Source organism: Ascaphus truei, chromosome 2 (genome assembly GCF_040206685.1).
Source record: "Ascaphus truei isolate aAscTru1 chromosome 2, aAscTru1.hap1, whole genome shotgun sequence".
Taxonomy (NCBI): domain Eukaryota; kingdom Metazoa; phylum Chordata; class Amphibia; order Anura; family Ascaphidae; genus Ascaphus; species Ascaphus truei.
The window spans coordinates 97,953,346-97,967,025 of NC_134484.1; the positions used below are offsets into that span (position 1 = coordinate 97,953,346).

The 13,680-nt window shown below is 48.2% G+C and overlaps 1 protein-coding gene across 3 annotated transcripts in view; it reads left to right on the top strand.

Moving 5' to 3' along the window:
* The window catches only part of NCOA2 (nuclear receptor coactivator 2), a 213,215-nt gene that overhangs the window by 19,336 nt on the left and 180,199 nt on the right, over positions 1-13,680 (top strand). The window contains exon 1 of one of the 3 annotated variants that reach the window (XM_075583711.1): positions 512-555. The exons of the other annotated variants lie outside the window; for them this stretch is intronic. The gene's annotated coding sequence lies outside the window, so the exon portion shown is untranslated. Of the gene's footprint in view, positions 1-511; positions 556-13,680 lie in introns of those variants that run through there. 3 annotated transcript variants of the gene reach the window in all.

The window sequence follows — 13,680 nt, forward strand, 5'->3', positions numbered from 1 at the left end:
CCATTCCGTGAACCCCCAGCTAGCGAGCCGGAGCCGTTACCCACACACACACTACGGAGCTAAGTATCTGGAAGCATGGATTCCCCACATTTGAAATTAATGAAGTTCATCTCTGGAAACCCCCTGCTTCAATCGTTTGTAAAAAAGGAAACAAAATGGCCAGCTTGGATTGCCTCTTTAAGGGGTATAACATTTAAGAGCTTATTTTTTATACACCAAATCTGTAGAGTTCAATGGAGACTTTTGTCAAAAAACAGCCCGGTCACCACTTTCCCGGGGCTACAATATAAGCCTCTTAGTGTTTTGTTCCTGCCTGGAAAGTTAATTAGCTTTCATTTGAGTTGTTGAACTAAGAATCTTAGTTTAATAAAGCTGATTTTAACTGTTCACGTTTGCGGCTGAGTTCCTGTTGCAGTGACCACCTATACACTACAAAAAATCTTGTTTCACTTTCTGATTTTGAAATACCGTGTCCTCTACTTTTGCAGATATCTTGCGTTAATAGCGGCACATAGAGATCATGTCATGTGTCGGTGATTAGCCAATACTATCCAGGTAAGAAAGCAAAAAATCGAAGGCGCGCGGAGTCGCAGCTGGCAACAAATGTCACGGGAGCGCAATCAATTAAAAAAATAAGAATGACTTTATTCGGGACATAATGGAATACAAAAAAAGACATCGCACCAAGCATTTTGCACCAAGCGGCGCTTTCTCAAGGAGTTTTTGGTTATCTTGGAGTAACCCCCTCTTAGGCTGTGTCCATGCTGCCGAAGACCACGCTGTGTCGTGCGCGTGACGTCACCCCCGTTTAGCGGCAGCGTTTTCTGGCGAAGGTAGACGTGACATGGGGGGGCATGTCTATTGACGTCACGGAGCTGGTTTACCCTCATTGGGCGAACTGCTCGCGTGACCTGGCCGTCGCGCCGAGGAATCGGTTTGAACTGATTCTTCGCACACCGCGCACCCCCTCCTGCTGTTGCGTGCACGCGCATGCGTGGCCTATGGGCATGATCATTGCCCCCCCAGAAAATCCTGTGCCCCCCAGTTTGTGCACCCCTGCAGTAGAGAACAGAAAACTTTAGGCATATGTGTCAAGCTACAGGTTTCTACAATGTGACGTGTGTGTGTGTGTTGTGTATCGGGGGGTATTGTGTATTGGGGAGGGGAATGTTATGTGTACTGGAGAGTTAGTGTGGGTATTTGGGCGATGGGGTGGTTATGTGTATTGGGGTGTTGGCTTAGTGTGTTGTGGGAGAGGTTGGGATCTCGCATGGCTGCCAACCCTGGGGGGGCACTGGTTACTAGTATGGTTAGCGTGTACCCGGCCCCACCCCAGAGAGTATTTAAGGGGAGGGGAAAGTTCAAGAAGGTTAGGTTCCTGGAGGACAAGAGGAGAGGAGCTTTGGGGAGCGTAATTAAGTAATAGTAATAGTACAGACCAGGCCCCCTGTTTATTATGTTGTAGTTGGGGACCGTACCCTTTAAGTAAGGATCCCCCAAAGAAGAAACATGAATATTACAAGAAAGGGAATACGGCACGCCATAGAGGGCCTTAGAAAAGAGGGCTTCCAGGTGACGGCGGATCAGCCCTAACCGCGGATCTGCACCAATATTCCTCATCAGTCTGTATGGAAGTAGCCATTCCCAAACCGGCCAATGGGTATTGGGTCATAGAAGAATGACCCAGTAGGGACCTTTTGAGATCGGATTAATACCGATGAGTTTCCGAAGCAGCGGGGAGTCCCATATCTACGTAGAGCAACTAAATAAATGTACTTCCATTCGAATCTTAAGAATGAGCACTAATGGAAGAACCATATTCGTGCATTTCTGATATAACATACAGTGCAACGTGTGCATGAGCGGTCCCTGTGATTGGGGACACGGATAAATGACAGTTGTACTATAAAAGATCCTGGTGCCCATTATTTTACAACACTCCGATGTAATCTCCCTAGAAACCGGGCAGGGAGGGTTACACTATACAGGGAAGAAACCTGCTTGTATGAGAAGTACATTTCTTCTGCATTATGAAATGCAGAGACATGGGATCCCTGTTCTACTTCTGTATAGAGAGATACCTGCATTCAGGACAAAATACAGAATTGGACGGCTGCGTTCTTTTCTGTTAGATGAAACTGTACAGTTGTATTCTGAAGACGAATCCTATCCCCCAGTACCCATTCAAGCAAACGTTTTAGTGGAATATTAACTGGCTTGACAATAGGTTGTAGGGATTTAAAAAACGCACAAATGTGAAATAGAAGACACCTTTTTTATTATTTCTATTTTATTACCATTTGTAGGGGCAGACCCCGTAAATCCAAGGTGAACTAAAACAAGTGATTTATTTAATGGGTCAATTGATTGCAGACAGGACTGTTCCAAAATTAGATTATTAATATTTTCATTGTTTGCTAGTACTTGTGGATGGATTTTACAATCTTTACCAAATCTTTGTGATCAGGCTGTTTTGCAAAAAAAAATAAAAATCAAGACACAACGTACTTGGTTATGCAATGTTACATTACCATGCTAATCGCTGGAAATATCAAATCTTTAAACCTGTACCCAAATGTATTCTCTTCTGGGTGAAATGTTGGGTGTAAACATGCTTCTGCCATGATAGAACATGCCGTGCTGACTGACTGACTCTCTCTTGTTTCTTGAGAGCACATTTAAGATCAAACAAAAAATAGTTGTTTTATTGTGGGTCACAAAAATGGCAAACATTCTTGCCATTTTCCTGTCCAACCCTGCCCACTCACAATGAAAATCATGTCTTGTGAACTACAACTTGTGATAGTCAGCAAAGAATAATCTGTAGCATTGGAGACTTGAGCTAAACTTATAGTTACGGCGACGTCACCGTGTAACGTCAGCTGTCGCCGTCCCTATACCATTTCCTGCACTCTGGTACAGAAGATGAGAGGGTGACCGGGAGACGTGGCTGTGAGCGGTTCACCCTCATTGGCTGAACCGCTGACGTAACATGGCGCTCGCTGAAGAAGTCAAAATCCTTTGACTACATGCGACCGCGTGACCTCAGCCGTCGCACACACTATAGGCACCCGCGACGGACTGCATGTACTTGCAACGTCGCAGTCTCCGTAGCAAGTAGCGCTTATAGTGCCGGCGACAGAGACGCGACCACTTGACGTAAGCCGTCGCCGTTGTAATAGCGGTTTCCTGCTGATAGTGCAGGAGACAAGTGAGCGACGGGGCCGTGAGCAGTTTGCCCTCATTGTCTGAACCGCTCACATGCCGCTGACGTCACGTGGCGATTGGCGAAAAAGTTAATCTTTTGACTACCAGCGAACGCTCCGTCGCTCTGCAGCGCCTTCGAGGTCACGCCCACTATGGATACCCGCAACGGACTGCGCTGCGTGATGTCGCCTTAGGCTGCGCTCAGGGTGCTGGCGTCGTACGCGCTCACGATCGGGACACTTAACTGTTGGTAGTATCTGAAGTGCCTGCGGCGCTGTAGTGCGTTGACGGTGCTACATTTTGGCCCGACCAGTAGATTTGTGTTTCGGGCTGCAGTAGCGTGACGTCAGCGTCACGTGAGCTGGTTCAGCCAATGAGGGCGAACCAGCTTCGTGACGCGTTTGCCACGCCCCCGATCGCCTCCCCAATCTCCCACAGCCTTTGCGCACTCATCACTGGGGCTGCAGGAGTGCGCACGACAGCGTGCACGGTAGCGCGCACATGCGCCAGCAGCCTAAGGAAAAAATGGCCGGTAAAAAGTGAGAAGGCTTCATAAACAGAATTACTTACTGTGTAAAAAAAAAAAAAAATGTTTGTGAAAAACTAAAATCAGATACACAATTGTGCATATACTTCCGATCGATGGCGTTGATTCTGCATTAGATGAGAATAGAAATAAATCTTGATTTATCAGCCTAGATTCATGTCAAGTTCTGCAAAGCACTTCTGCAGTTTGCTGGGTATATTTCTGTTTGCTCTGCAACATGTTGCATACTTTGCGGCTGAAGACGCCATGTACCCTCATTGAATGTATCTGGGTATTTCTTTCTGGCTCTTGAACTAAATGACTCCAGATTTTACATAATTGGTCAAACAAATCCTGGATGCACGGCTGTTCCACACACCGTTCTCGGAGGGAGCTGCATTTATTTTATTGAAGTGCAAGAGCTGCGCATCCCGGATTCTGCGGATCTATTCAATGGAAAGGCAGTCCCGTGCTGCATGGCTTTTTGTAAATCGAACCGTTCTAAAAGCAAATATCTGGCTAATTTTGATTCTCTAAAGGTTAACTACTCATTGCATAACTTTTAGGGGGCCCTGAATGGGTCAAGTGTTTGTCAATCAAGTGTTTTCTTTACCCCCCTCCCCCCATCCTGTCTTTATCAGAGATTCAATAATAAAGGGTGGGGGACAGGCACCGACCGAGCAGCCAGAGGAACTCAAACCTCAAGTCTCTGCTCACCACGCTTACAAACATTTTTTTTTATTTGTACAGTGTCAGATATACCATGGCAGATATATTGTACAGTGTCAGATATACCATGGCAGATATATTGTACAGTGTCAGATATACCATGGCAGATATATTGTACAGTGTCAGATATACCATGGCAGATATATTGTACAGTGTCAGATATACCATGGCAGATATATTGTACAGTGTCAGATATACCATGGCAGATATATTGTACAGTGTCAGATATACCATGGCAGATATATTGTACAGTGTCAGATATACCATGGCAGATATATTGTACAGTGTCAGATAGACCAGCAGTGTGCAAACTGGGGGGCGCGACCGCCGAGGGGGCACGAGACTGCCTGCGGGGGGGCGCAGGGTTTACAGAGGCCCCACGCGCTTCCTGAAGGCACTTAAATGAAGTGCCGGGGGAGCTGCAGGGCCTCTGTAAGACTTTACTTACCTTGGCTCCGGCGGCTTCCTTCCCGCGTCGCCATGGCAACGCGGCGTCAAATGACGCCACAAGGTCATGTGACGTCATGACGCCGGAGTGGGGGTGAGGCGGGGCGCGGGAGTGAGGAGACCGTCGGCAAGGGGGCGCCCCCCTGAGAGAGACCATTGCACTTTGCAGGGTGCCCCCTCCCCCCCCCCCCCCCCCCCCCCTGTGCCTTGGTATACTTTGGTCCCAGGTGGGAGAACCCTTATTTAGCTCTTGAGTGCCGGAGGGGGCACTTCACCAGTGTGCCTCAGGCGGGAGAGGAGGAATGAAAGCGTATTACATCATGACGTGGAGACTACACACTGGGGACGGCAAGAGTTAAACTGACATGTTTGCTTGTGACGTGTGGGGGAAACCCCCCAGATTTTCTTTTAACTGCGTCATTTGGATGTAATCCATAACGGATGCTTATTGACCTCCACTTCCTAGCGCTTGGCTAACGTTGGCTTCGGCATCTTCAGAAAAACAGCCAAGCAAACCCGTTTTCAAGTGTTCTCACATTTGGTGTAAATGGCAAACGCCACCCAAAGCATGTCGCTTGCTATTAGAGCGTTTAAATATGCATCCTTCTGTTTCATACATGTAACCCTCCCTGCCTGGCTTCTAGGGAGATTACATCGGGATGTATTACCCTGTGTGGCTACATGGGTTACCTTGACTCAGGGGCTGAATTCAGGCGGCTGGTCGATGAGGTAGCAAGGGTGTAGAATGGGCACCAGGAGATCCAACCGTCATTTATTCGTGTCCCCAAGCACAGGGACCGCTCATACTAGATTAGTAATGTTGTACTGTTTTTCTATAACAGACATACAGGCAGTCCTCATTTTACAACGCTTCGCTTTACAACGCCATTTTGAGTAACGCATTGTGTCGGATAACCGAGGACTGCCTGCACATGAATACAGTTCTTCAATCAGTGCCCGCTCTTAACACTCCGATGAAGGTGCTTTGACTTAGTTGCTCTGAATAAATGTGGGCCCTGGACCCCCCTATGTTTCGGAACCACCATCGGTATTAATCCAAATACTCTGGGGCCCAACGAGAGTCCTGACAGGTCTTTTCTTATTTGACCTTGTGCCTGATTGTGTGGAAGTGGCAGTTTTCAGACTGCTGAGGAATATATTAGAGCTGATCCATGGGCACCCAGGCGCCATCTTTTCTGAGGCCCTCTATGGCGTGTCGTATTTTTGTTTATTCAGAACTCTATTCCGTCTATTAAGGGATCCTAACTTAATGGGTCCTGTCCCTATCTACAACATAACAAAACAGGGAGGCCTGGTCCATACTATTACCTTTATAAACATACTTCTCTACTCTCCCAGAGGCTCCTCTCCTCATGGAACCTGGAACCTAACAGTCTAGAACATGGGTGTGCAATCTTTCCCAGCTGCGCCTCTCTGCCTGCTTCCCTCCCTGCTTGCGCCCCCTTCTCTTACCTTGTCTCCGGTTCTCGTGCCGGAGACAAGGTAAGAGTAGTTGCAGAGGCGTCACGTGACCCCCCCCGGCATTTAATTTAAATGCCTTGGGGGAGAGCGTGGGGCCTCTGCAACCGCCACGCCGCCCCCCCCCCCCATAAAAATCTAGCGCACCCCTGGTCTAGAATAGTCCCTCCTCCATTAAATACCCCTACGTGATGTCTAGATCCCTGTAGCAACCCAGGGTGGGGGGTCCCAGCATACAATAGCCATATTGGTAACCCTTTAGGAGGGGGCATACATACATTAAGCCAGGGGTGCACAATCTGGGGGGGTGCGAGATTTTCTGAGAGGGGGAGTTGGGGGTGCGGCAGTTATGGAGCACCCGCGCATCGCCGCAGGCATTTAAATTAAATGCCGGGGACTGCTCAAGGCCTCTGTAACTTCACTTACCTTTGTGTCGGGCGACGCGTCGCCATGGCAACACAGGGTCACATTTGACACCGGAGCCGAGCCAGGGGGGCGGGGGGACAAAGGGGGAATAGTTGGTACACCCCTGCATTAAGCCTTTAAATACATTACTGCTATTAATTCAGTTTGGCTTTAGGAAGTCTGCCCCTTTTTAAATGTGTAACTTGGTGATGAAGGTGGGATATACGTTGTCTATTTAATTCTAAATATACTACACACACACAATCGGACCCTCCAACATTTCACAGATCAAAATAGGTACAGGCGTCTATTCTATCCCCACACTCCTTAGAAATACCCCCTCACACCACATATAGACCACACCCCTCAAATAACCCAATTACTCATAAAGACCCCACCCAACTACTGTAATGATCCCACACCCCCAACTGCTGTAATGATCCCACACCCCCAACTGCTGTAATGATCCCCCGCCCCCCACTACTGTAATGATCCCCCGCCCCCAACTACTGTAATGATCCCACACCCCAACTACTGTAATGATCCCACACCCCAACTACTGTAATGATCCCACACCCCACTACTGTAATGATCCCACACCCCACTACTGTAATGATCCCACACCCCACTACTGTAATGATCCCACACCCCACTACTGTAATGATCCCCCACCCCCAACTACTGTAATGATCCCCCACCCCAACTACTGTAATGATCCCACACCCCAACTACTGTAATGATCCCACACCCCAACTACTGTAATGATCCCACACCCCAACTACTGTAATGATCCCACACCCCACTACTGTAATGATCCCACACCCCACTACTGTAATGATCCCACACCCCCAACTACTGTAATAATCCCACACCCCAACTACTGTAATGATCCCACACCCAACTACTGTAATGATCCCACACCCCCAACTGCTGTAATGATCCCACACCCCAACTACTGTAATGATCCCACACCCCCAACTGCTGTAATGATCCCACACCCCCAACTGCTGTAATGATCCCCCGCCCCCCACTACTGTAATGATCCCCCGCCCCCAACTACTGTAATGATCCCACACCCCAACTACTGTAATGATCCCACACCCCACAACCAGTGGCGGATTTAAAAATATGCTGCTCTTGGGCACTTACCTTGTGACGCCCTCCTCCTCCAGTGTCATTTGACGCTACACTTCCGATTACCATGGCAACATGACATCATTTTGCCAGCTGCGCATGCGCGGCAATCGCCGATGTATGCCGCCCCCAAATGTTGCCACCCTAGTCCCGGGCCTAATGGGAATTTCGCCACTATTCACTACTGTCATGACCCCCATTATTTGGCAGCCGCTCGTTACCTCAATGTAACTGGGGGCTGGGACCCAGAAGCAGGGTTCCTGCTGCTGCACGCTCTTCCCTGCGACCGCAGGCCAATCAGAATCGTCGGCGACGCTGATAGGGTGGCGGTGTAATGATGCCGCACGACCAGCGTATCAGCATCGCAGAATATTCCGATTGGCCCAAGAAGAGCAGCACAGAGCGGTAGAAGGAAGTACTCTGCTTGGGGGGCAGTACATTGCCGGCCACATTGGTGCAGGTAGAGGATCTGCACCGTCATTGCGCAGCAAAGCTAGTACTTATGAGCGAGAATAGCTGCTGTTTTCTACTCTTCCCCTATTTTTATTATTTACCTAGTAAATAATAGGAACACATTTGCTGCCAATTGTGTTATAAAAACAGTGGTCTCTGGTGTATCATATGCAATTTTTTTTGGAGGCAAAATAACAGGCAATATTGCAAATGTTTCAGAGTACTTGGCGTTTTATTGTGATTTCCTCCTTTTTTTGTTTGTTTTTGTTTATTTTGTAAAAGAATTGCAGTATTTGTTGTGAGGACAGTATGGCCGAATGCTACCTCTTTGCATTGGTAAGTGTAGACCAACATACCAGCCGGAAAGGACACGGCATTTGTGCTATTCAAATCGGTACGTTTATTCGTTAAATGGGATTGATGTGTGTGGACATGGGCGTTTTATTTGTGAATCCGTCCAGGGTCAGGAGAGGGACACACTTACTTTTTTTTCCTGTTGAAAGCGTGGCCAGGAGTCTCACAGCAAATCCACGAGAAACCAAAGTGCCAGTCTGCTGCCGGCACTGTCTGGATCACTGTCAATTCAATTGGGGATGTGTTTAATAGCGGCACAAGAGCACCTTCTCGCAATTGAATTAATGAATGGGAGAAATACAATTAGGCCTTCATGTACCTACATGGGTATTTTTATATAAGCTAGATCACAAATCAAATTAACCTTTTTGCAGTCGTGGCTTAAGGGTACAGTCCTACGCCATTGCCCTATATTTTGTGAGATTTCTTCATTTTGCAGGAATATTAATGTAATGCCCCTCTTCCCCCCCCCCCCTGTTTCTCTTTTGCCACCACTGTAGGTTTTCTGAAACTCTGTCTTTTGTAAGTGTAGTGGTATTCCCCTGCCCCCCCCCCCCCCCCACCGTTGTACCTCCGTTGCGGGTGCTGTAGAGACGAGCGGCAGACCCGCTGGCAATTCAGGAGGGAGGGGGCAGAGCAGGGAGCGCTCCGGTGTTTGGGAGGCTCCACGGCGGCCCGGAAAGCATAGGGCGCCGCCATGTTTGATCGTTGCGCATGTGCAGTACAGATGTGCGGCGGGGCGCCCCTGGTAGGTCGCGCATGCGCAGTGTAAGCGCACGAACGGCTGGCCAATAGAGAGGAGGCTCTGAGGTGGGACTACAATTCCCATGAGCCTCAGCAGAGCCACATCACACAAGGGAACGAATTGGAGTGAAGGGACTGCTGGCAGGCAGGAAAGGGAAGCGTGGGGGAGAGACCACGCTAGCAGAGGGTCCTGGAGGAGCAAGGGGAGAGGTGGTGTGTGTTGCAGGGGGTCAGTGACCCACTGCATAGGCCAGAGATTCCCCTTAGGCCCTAGTGCAGACCCTGAGTCACCACCAGCTTGTGGTACTGCAGGGAACAGCCATAGATAGGGACAGCATACCCTTTACTGTAGTAGCAGACAGGGACACAGTATTCTTCCTGCGCTGCTGTGCTGACAGTGGTTTGGGATCAAGCTGCTGGAGTCAAGCAACTACTCGTGAGAGACTACGCTGGATCGGCGGATCCTTTGTGAAGCACTGTTACCGGCTGCTGGAGCGGTCGGAAGGTAGTATATAAGTGCACCAACACCGGTACCTGCAGGCGCTGATCCCGCATTGGGGAGGGTTCTTTGGGGACACTGAGGGTTAAGTGACCAAGGGACTGTTCCAGTACATTGGACACGGTGTGTGCGCACACGGTGGTGGGTAAAGGTTATTATTCCAAGGTGGAGTGTGGCAAGGCCAGTAATATCTAATTATTGCATTGCTATATATATATGCACTGTGGTTATACGGGTGATATGTGTATGTTCATGCTCTGCATTCAATTAATAGTAAAAGGTTACAACGTTGTGGATTATTATCTTTATTCTTGTCCAGGGGAATCTTACTTATTGGGGATCCTGGGTAAGTGGAGGCGCTGCCAAGTACATATTGTTACCCCAGGCTCCCAGTTAGCGGAGACCGAGATCTCGCTGAGCCAGCAGGTATATACAGCATTAGTAGTCTCTCTATATCAGCAGGAAAGATGGCTACATATGAAACGGAATTACTTTATAGTGAATGCCGCGTTGTTTTATTTTTTATTTAAGTGGCAGTCCCACATGGGGAGTAAAATGTAAATAAACACAATGAAATGAACATCTTCTTACTGGACTAGTATATTTGCAGAGCGTAGTGTTTGCTGCTGGGAGTTTTATTTGTAAAGCTATATACTATTTATAAATTGACGTTTCCTCCCCCTCGCCCCCCCCCCCATGCTTTATTCTAATTTCAGTATATTAAGTGGGGATTGCACCTAAATAAAAATAATTTCCAAAGTGCGGGGAAACGGTTTCAGGCGCGGAGAATCCTGCTTGTGCAGCCACCACAACGTAGACAAACACTTTCCTCAAAGTACAGGTCTCCTCTAGGACAGAGATACAAAGTAGGGCTCTACTCGGGTTCATAATGCAATTCTCCATTTAACGTGACAGCCAAGAACAGTGGAAAGACAACATTTCAGGTCCCATATGGACCTTTCATCGGGTCCACGTAGTCTATTCTTGGCTGTCACATTAAAGGAGAACATCATTATGAACCTGTGATTAGAGCTCTTCTTTGTATCTCTGTCTTAGAGGAGAACTGTACTTTGCAGAAATTGTTTGTCTTAAAAAAAAAAAAAAGGACCATTTCTTACCCCCCCACCCCCTGTTTTTCCCCCTCTACACCTAAACAAACACTTCATTTGTATTGTGTGTTTCAATGTCCCAGGAGCAGAAGTGTTGCCTATTTTGTACCTGTGGCATTCGGCCCACTGGTCGGAGAAGCATTGCTCCCGGCTCTGGGATCATTCCTGGTAGATCGTCGCCTCCCCACCTTCAAGAAACCGAACCTGTCCTGCTGGGGAAGTGTAGGAACGCGCGTTCGAGAGATAATTGCCAGTCCACCCTTTGGTGGGGCCCACCCAGATTTTAGCAGCTGGCTGCACATTACCTGAGTGATCTCACACTCCGTGACAGCCGGGCCTGAGAGCTGTTGATGGCACGTCAAGGCAAGACCTCAAAACAACCGATTTTGAGAGGGAACAGAAGCAAACTTCTGGGAACTTTGCAAAACTGAAAGATGCCTATGGCAGTAGAGAAAAAAAAACCCAACACTTTACATACATGTATAGTATGACGTTACTGCTTTCCATATATGTGTGTACAGATCTATATATTTCTATATTCATTATGTGGTTAAAGGGTCAATCCCTCCTAAGGCCGCGCTTATAGTGAAGGCGACGCGACCGATGACGCCGCCATTAGCAAAAGTTGTAATTGGGTTTTTAGCGATATCGCTGGTGACAAGGCCAGTGACGTCACTAAGAGGGCGGGCCGCGCAATTTGATTGGTTTAGAGACAGTCACATGTGGCGACTGTCTCTATAAAAATCAAATTTACCCGGCTTCAAAATTTTTGGTTGCGAGGTTGCTCTGTTGCCGTCGCGCTTACTATAAGCGCTTGCGACGGAGTCAATGTATTTGTTTTCGGAGCGACGTCGCGTCGCTGGGCACTATAAGCGCAGCCTTAGTGAACCAGTGCTATGGTGTTTAAGGGGTTTCTTCTGTGTGATTGATCCTTTTCCCCCCCATATCTGACACCTATACATATTTAGGTGATGTGAGAATATAACCTGGCACTAGAAACATCGTATAAAATGTGTGCTAATTGTAAAAGTGGCAGCTCTAAACTCAAAAAGAATGTACCTCTAAATTCTCGGACATGTGTACAAGAAGACATTTGGTAGCGCAATAAATATAATGTGTGTGTGTGTATATATACTAAAGTGCTGATACAGTGCATGTATAGTGCAACATCTATAACAATGGTGTAGATGTTGTGATATAAAAGTGACAGCATAAACCATCTACTGCTTTTCTGTTTCTTGTTTCCATCAGATAACTGCACGGAGCTTGTTTCTTCCTGCAGGGGTCATATTACATATTTTGAAATGATTTTTTTTCAAGTTGCTGTGTTAACACGATGAGCTAAGACTTGGGAGGGGTTTGATTTCCTCTGACTTCTCCCTTTTATCTGCTGTCCGATGTGTGCTGGCACAGGTAGAGTCCCCCTCACGCTTCTCTTTATTGTCTCTCTGATAAGGACAGGGTGGGGGATACAGAAACACGTCATTGACAGAGGCTCCTAAGAAATGCTCATTGACATGGAGTTGTTTACGTTTGTGAGCGAAGTGGGATTACTCTTTCAAAGGTATATATGTAAAGCCGGTTGCTTGCTCCCCTACATGTTTTCGAAAGCATTCATCAGCTTTAAAATGTAAATGTCATCTTCCCAAACATATGTAACCATGCGTAAAGAAAAGCTTCGGCTGATTTTTTTTGTTTCTTTGGAAATGAAGCATGCATTGGAACGGACTGTAAATCGGGTAAATCCCCTCTACTTACTTTTTACTGGCTGTCTGACAAGGACACATAAGGCCTTGCGGACGCTGCGCGCACGAGAGCCCTCCCCGCAATAGCGCCGGGCCCGCTGTGAGGGGGGGCCGCAGCGCTCGCGCGAGAGCTACTCCTGCTCTCAATAGAATTGAGAGCAGGACTCGCGTCGAGCGATTAGGCACGCCCCCCGGCGGTTCAGCCAATGAGCGCGAACCTGCCGGGTGACGTCATGGCCGCGCCCCGTCACTCCTCCGCCACGCCCCCCCCCCCCCACCCCGCCCCCCGGTCTCTGCTCCTGCAGTGAGCTGCAGACCGGGGAATCGGCTGAACGCGCCGCCAAAAGCGCGGGCGCGCGTTACAGCGTCGTGGCCGGGGCCTTAGTCTAAGAAAGGGCGACGGGAGGAGGATTCTGGGCCAGAACTTATTGAACACACCTTGACGTCATATAAGGGAGCAGCCCGATGACATCACACACCCCCTCAAGTTTCGTCTCCCCATGTTTACATAACTGAACAAAATATTTAAAAATACTTCAATCACCCTGACTTAACCCCTTAAATCAGCAGTTTACCCCCTATTATACATATTTTACCCAATTTCCGAGGACCCACCCGTGTACTCATGGTATTTGAATTTCTGTGTGTGTTCCAGTATTGACACCCCCCAAAAAACAAACAAATATGGTGCTGGATTCCAAGCATGGCCGGAGCTTCTCCTGATGCCGTTGCGGCGTTTCTATTGGCCGCCGAGCCCTGGCCCCACCTCCTATTTTGTTTGCAGCCGGCACGTATTCTGCGCGTTGCATGAGTAGAGGAACCAGGGGGCTCCCCAGATGTTGGCTCCGG